This window comes from Antedon bifida, chromosome 8 (assembly GCF_963402885.1).
Source record: "Antedon bifida chromosome 8, ecAntBifi1.1, whole genome shotgun sequence".
In the NCBI taxonomy this organism is placed as follows: Eukaryota; Metazoa; Echinodermata; class Crinoidea; order Comatulida; family Antedonidae; genus Antedon; species Antedon bifida.
In genome coordinates, this window is record NC_136233.1 from 7,757,579 (window position 1) to 7,765,140 (window position 7,562).

The following is a 7,562-nucleotide window of genomic DNA, read 5'->3' on the forward strand; positions in this document are numbered from 1 at the left end:
TATTCATGCTCAAACACAGTAAAATGTAGTACATGGTTTGAAATCATTTTCGTTTGTCCAAAGTTAAAAATTAACACACAAATTGTGAAATTATTTATTACAATAATGCATATGTATTTAAATAAATAGAGAGAATACACTAGCCAAGCCAGACTTCGGCATCTTTACACATTTCTATTTATTTGTTCCTAATTATCTGACATAACTTAGATGTTCTTAAAATTGAGGGCGCCAAACATAAAATTTACGAGATCGGAAAGAGTCGGGAAGCCAAAAAAAAAATGATGGTGTGCTCCCTTGCCTCTAGCACGGTAAGGCTCTCTCACAGCCTTGGGGGTACCACACATCAGATGCGTTGATGTTATTGCCTCATAATGTGTGGTGGAAAGGGGGACGTTTAAATCTGTGAACCCCAAACACAGAAGCTCGCATAGCTTTAACTCTTTTCCACCGACCGGCATGGGGTTTGAACCCACGATAATCGTGTTCCACGACGCTCTACCGACTGAGCTATCCGGCCCTCTGGTTTAAAGCAAGGTTAAAACTAAATTCGTTTCCTCAAAATTACGTCATAAATATGCAAATTTATGACGTAAAGATTAGAATGACGTAATATGAAGCGCGTATAAGACTATACTATTGTCAACTTTCATTACTCGTGTATATTGTGGCATAACGGGTAGTGCTCTACTAACTATCGTTTGGATTCTCTGAGCTCTACTAGCTGGGGTTCGAATCTCTACGGATTTCTTTGTTTTTAAAATAAATATAAAATGTTTTTCTTTTATTTTGAATGAGAGATATTTAGAGAGTCAAGTTAATTTAAGATAATATAATGTAAAACATTAACAACATCAAAATTCAACAGTGTGGTGTGTTGACCGCCGCGAATGAATAACAATTTATTGTAAGAAAAAAGGGAATTATATTTCTCTTGTTACGTGTTTAGAAAAGAATTTATATCTCATCGTAGTTTTGTATGTCAGCGTTGTTATGCAAGTGAGTTTGTGCAGGTGTAGTGGATGTAGATGATATTGTTAGTCATTCGCGGCCAACACGCCACACTGTTAAATTTAGATTTTTGTGCTAAACATAACATTTACAACATCAAAAATCAGGTGGCGAAAGCCACAGAAAAATAATAGATGTTATGGTGTGCTCTCCCTGCCTCAGCACTAAGGTCAATTGAAGCCAAATGTGCTCTTTCATTTTTTGTACTCTTGGGTGGGCTTCTTTTCCACATGGAGTTCTTTCCGAGATTACTTTTGCAAACTAAAAGAGAAGAGCTGCTATGTTTCCGCCCATGTTTTAATTACATGATTTGAATAATCTTCTAATGTAAAGATTAACAACATCACAATTCAACAGTGTGGCGTGTTGACCGCAATAACTAACAATACCATCTTCCCCACTACACCTGCACCAACTCATTTGCATAATAACGCACGGCATACCAACTGTTCAATATTTGTATAGGGGTAGCAATCAATGGGTTGGTTGGATGGCCAGGCTTGTTCAGTCTGCTATTTTTCATCATTTAATTCATTGTATCAGTTGTTTTGATTTCTCATTATCAATTATTAGCTTAATTCAATATCATTTATTCATGCTCAAAACACAGTAAAATGTAGTACATGGTTTGAAATCATTTTCGTTTGTTCAAAGTTAAAAATTAACACACAAATTGTGAAATTATTTATTACAATAATGCATATGTATTTAAATAAATAGAGAGAATACACTAGCCAAGGTAGGCTTCGGCATCTTTACACATTTCTATTTATTTGTTCCTAATTATCTGACATAACTTAGATGTTCTTAAAATTGAGGGCGCCAAACATAAAATTTACGAGATCGGAAAGAGTCGAGAAGCCAAAAAAAAAAAAATGATGGTGTGCTCCCTTGCCTCTAGCACGGTAAGGCTCTCTCACAGCCTTGGGGGTATCACACATCAGATGCGTTGATGTTATTGCCTCATGATGTGTGGTGGAAAGGGGGACGTTTAAATCTGTGAACCCCAAACACAGAAGCTCGCATAGCTTTAACTCTTTTCCACCGACCGGCATGGGGTTTGAACCCACGATAATCGTGTTCCACGACGCTCTACCGACTGAGCTATCCGGCCCTCTGGTTTAAAGTAAGGTTAAAACTAGATTCGTTTCCTCAAAATTACGTCATAAATATGCAAATTTATGACGTAAAGATTAGAATGACGTAATATGAAGCGCGTATAAGACTATACTATTGTCAACTTTCATTACTCGTGTACATTGTGGCATAACGGGTAGTGCTCTAGTAACTATCATTTGGATTCTGTCAGCTCTACTAGCTGGGGTTCGAATCTCTACGGATTTCTTTTTTTTTTAGATAAATATAAAATGTTTTTCTTTTATTTTGAATGAGAGATATTTAGAGAGTAGAGAGAGCTCTATTTTAAACAGTTTGGTATGCCGTGCGTTGTTATGCAAATGAGTTTGCCTGCAGGTGTATTATGGGGAAGATGGTATGTTAGTCATTCGCGGTCAACATGCCACACTGTTGAATGTTGATGTTGTTAATCTTTTATATTATATTATCTTAAATTAACTTGACTCTCTAAATATCTCTCATTCAAAATAAAAGAAAAACATTTTATATTTATTTTAAAAAAAAAGAAATCCGTAGAGATTCGAACCCCAGCTAGTAGAGCTCAGAGAATCCAAACGATAGTTACTAGAGCACTACCCGTTATGCCACAATGTACACGAGTAATGACATTTGACAATAGTATAGTCTTATATCGCGCTTCATATTACGTCATTCTAATCTTTACGTCATAAATTTGCATATTTATGACGTAATTTTGAGGAAACGAATCTAGTTTTAACCTTACTTTAAACCAGAGGGCCGGATAGCTCAGTCGGTAGAGCGTCGTGGAACACGATTATCGTGGGTTCAAACCCCATGCCGGTCGGTGGAAAAGAGTTAAAGCTATGCGAGCTTCTGTGTTTGGGGTTCACAGATTTAAACGTCCCCCTTTCCACCACACATTATGAGGCAATAACATCAACGCATCTGATGTGTGGTATCCCCAAGGCTGTGAGAGAGCCTTACCGTGCTAGAGGCAAGGGAGCACACCATCATTTTTTTTTTTTTTTGGCTTCCCGACTCTTTCCGATCTCGTAAATTTTATGTTTGGCGCCCTCAATTTTAAGAACATCTAAGTTATGTCAGATAATTTGGAACAAACAAATAGAAATGTGTAAAGATGCCGAAGTCTGGCTTGGCTAGTGTATTCTCTCTATTTATTTAAATACATATGCATTATTGTAATAAATAATTTCACAATTTGTTTGTTAATTTTTAACTTTGAACAAACGAAAATGATTTCAAACCATGTACTACATTTTACTGTGTTTGAGCATGAATAAATGATATTGAATTAAGCTAATAATTGATAATGAGAAATCAAAACAACTGATACAATGAATTAAATGATGAAAAATAGCAGCCTGAACAAGCATGGCCATCCAACCAACCCATTGATTGCTACCCCTATACAAATATTGAACAGTTGGTATGCCGTGCGTTATTATGCAAATGAGTTGGTGCAGGTGTAGTGGGGAAGATGGTATTGTTAGTTATTGCGGTCAACACGCCACACTGTTGAATTGTCATGTTGTTAATCTTTACATTAGAAGATTATTCAAATCATGTAAATAAAACATTTTCCGGGCGGAAACATAGCAGCTCTTCTCTTTTAGTTTGCAAAAGTAATCTCGGAAAGAACTCCATGTGGAAAAGAAGCCCACCCAAGAGTACAAAAAATGAAGGAGCACATTTGGCTTCAATTGACATTAGTGCTGAGGCAGGGAGAGCACACCATAACATCTATTATTTTTCTGTGGCTTTCGCCACCTGATTTTTGATGTTGTAAATGTTATGTTTAGCACAAAAATCTAAATTTAACAGTGTGGCGTGTTAGCCGCGAATGACTAACAATATCATCTACATCCACTACACCTGCTCAAACTCACTTGCATAACAACGCCGACATATACCAAACTACGATGAGATATAATTTCTTTTCTAAACACGTAACAAGAGAAATATAATTCCCTTTTTCCTTACAATAAAGTTATTCATTCGCGGCGGTCAACACACCACACTGTTGAATTTTGATGTTGTTGATGTTTTACATTATATTATCTTAAATTAACTTGACTCTCTAAATATCTCTCATTCAAAATAAAAGAAAAACATTTTATATTTATTTAAAACAAAAAAGAAATCCGTAGAGATTCGAACCCCAGCTAGTACAGCTGAGAGAATCCAAACGATAGTTAGTAGAGCACTACCCGTTATGCCACAATATACACGAGTAATGAAAGTTGACAATAGTATAGTCTTATACGCGCTTCATATTACGTCATTCTAATCGTTACGTCATAAATTTGCATATTTATGACGTAATTTTTAGGAAACGAATCTAGTTTTAACCTTGCTTTAAACCAGAGGGCCGGATAGCTCAGTCGGTAGAGCGTCGTGGAACACGATTATCGTGGGTTCAAACCCCCATGCCGGTCGGTGGAAAAGAGTTAAAGCTATGCGAGCTTCTGTGTTTGGGGTTCACAGATTTAAACGTCCCCCTTTCCACCACACATCATGAGGCAATAACATCAACGCATCTGATGTGTGGTACCCCCAAGGCTGTGAGAGAGCCTTACCGTGCTAGAGGCAAGGGAGCACACCATCATTTTTTTTGGGCTTCCCGACTCTTTCCGATCTCGTAAATTTTATGTTTGGCGCCCTCAATTTTAAGAACACCTAAGTTATGTCAGAAAATTAGAAACAAATAAATACAAATGTGTAAAGATGCCGAAGCCTGGCTTGGCTAGTGTATTCTCTCTATTTATTTAAATTTAAATACATATGCATTATTGTAATAAATAATTTCACAATTTGTGTGTTAATTTTTAACTTTGAACAAACGAAAATGATTTCAAACCATGTACTACATTTTACTGTGTTTGAGCATGAATAAATGATATTGAATTAAGCGAATAACTGATAATGAGAAATCAAAACAACTGATACAATGAATTAAATGATGAACAATAGCAGCCTGAACAAGCCTGGCCATCCAACCAACCCATTGATTGCTACCCCTATACAAATATTGAACAGTTGGTATGCCGTGCGTTATTATGCAAATGAGTTGGTGCAGGTGTAGTGGGGAAGATGGTATTGTTAGTCATTGCGGTCAACACGCCACACTGTTGATGTTGTTAATCTTTACATTAGAAGATTATTCAAATAAAAAAAAACTATTTTCAGGACCAAGCAGATCTCCTCATTTAGTTTGAAAGTAATCTCGAAAAGAAGTCCATCTGGAAAGGAAGGCCACCCAAGAGTACAAAAAATGAAGGAGCACATTTGGCTTCAATTGGCTTTAGTGCTGAGGCAGGGAGAGCACACCATAACATCTTTTATTTTTCTGTGGCTTTCGCCACCCGATTTTTGATATTTATTGCAAATGTTATGTTTAGCACAAAATTTAACGGTGTGGCGTGTTGACCGCAATGACTAACAATACCATCTTTCCCACTACACCTGCACAAACTCATTTGCATAACAACGCCGACATACCAACGATGAGATATAAATTCTTTTCTAAACACGTAACGAAGAGAATTATAATTCCCTTTTTTCTGACATTATTGTTAGTCATTCGCGGCGCCACACTGTTGAATTTTGTTGTTACTCTTTTACATTTATTATCCTAAATTAATTTGACTCTCTAAATATCTCTCTTTCAAAATAAAAGAAAAACATTTTATATTTATTTAAAAAAATGCATACAGATTCGAACCCCAGCTAGTATAGCTGAGAAAATCCAAACGATAGTTACTAGAGCACTTTGATTTGATTTTTCGCATTTTAAAATTTTAAACACGCGTGCGCGCGTAATTTTGCGTGCAACACTCCATTTTTACTCCATAGAAATTTGACTCTTGATATGAATTATCATTTTCTTAAGTTTCAATAACAAATGCCTTTTGGTCCTGAATTTGAGATAAATTTTTAAAAATCGTATAATCATGCGTATGTCACGCGCTGCGCAACTTGGACAGCACCGAAAACCTTATTACGACATCTTCAGATAGAAGTCAATCTTCTGATATAATTATACAATGTTATGTTGAGAAGATTTAGAGATACACGCGCAACAAAATTCGTGGAAAGAAAGAAGAATAAGAAAAGATAAGAAAAAGAGATCCTGACAATAACAAGGGGTTATCCGCGAAGTGCGGATAACCCAAAAAAAAAAAATTTGGGCTGAGGTCCTGGAGACACTAATATACATTTTTATTTCCTATTTTAAATTATAAGTGCCATTTTCGGACCAGTAATAAATATATTAATTATTTCATTTGAAATTAAGTGTCATTTCCGGCCATCGAGCAGCTCTATTTCCCCCAATTTCCAGAGAGCGTCATTCTGACCATGGATCACTCTCTACTTCTCTACGTTTATGGTGGTTTGTGTGAGTGGCCGAACCGTCCCAGAATAAACATGTTTAAAACAGATAGTTTGTCTCCGATGGTTTTTGTATGGGGTTAATGGAGAGTGAAATAAGATCAAATATAGAACATTTGCAAAGATGCCGATTTCTAGACCAATTTCAAAGCTTAGACTAATTCCGCCGCTGGGCAAGGCCTTAGGCATATACGAGTCGAGGTTTTAAAGTCGCGTCTGAATAGTCTATACATTTTAACATTATCATAATTATCATAGGTAATTAATGTATAGTAGTAAGTATAAGTATAAGTGCAATTGGCTCTATTTTCATTATTAGCTCCCCCAACCATGGTGGGCTAGTACTGGAGACTTAATATTATTTAATTTCATATTTCAATGAATAGGTGCACTTTCCGGGGACACTAAATAATATTTATCTTAGACAAACGCAAGTTATTATAATCACTGATATGGCTTGAAACTAATTTTTCTTTTGCATTACGGATGGAGTAACCAATATTGAACATATATACCAAGTTTGAAATATTTTTGAATTTTTTTCTCGATGTTTTTGTATGTGACTATTTCGCTGTGCTCCACCACTGGCGCCAAATTGGATCCACTGGAGCACAGTGTATTAACATACGAAAATATATTGAAACTTAATTGGGTCCACTGGAGCGCAGTGTATAACATACGAAAAGATATTAAAATTGAGTGACTTTATTTCTATTTTTATCACTGTGCTCCACAGGTGCTAAATTGGGTCCACTTGAGCAGTTACCTCAGTACTATTTCTATTATTGAAGTTAATAAAGGCATAAATGGCGCTCTGTAGAGATGTAGAGAATGCTCCAGTCGTCAGAATGACGCTCTGAATGGGAATATACCTCTATCTACTCCAATTCCAAGACATCTTCTACGCATGCCTAGACTACTTACTACGTCATCATATTATTATATATATCGTATTTTTACTTGCGATGTAGACTATGCTAGCCGCCCGTCCGTACCAAAGATATTCCTTGCCCGTCCCGTACGTACGTACCACCGAGGCGGTA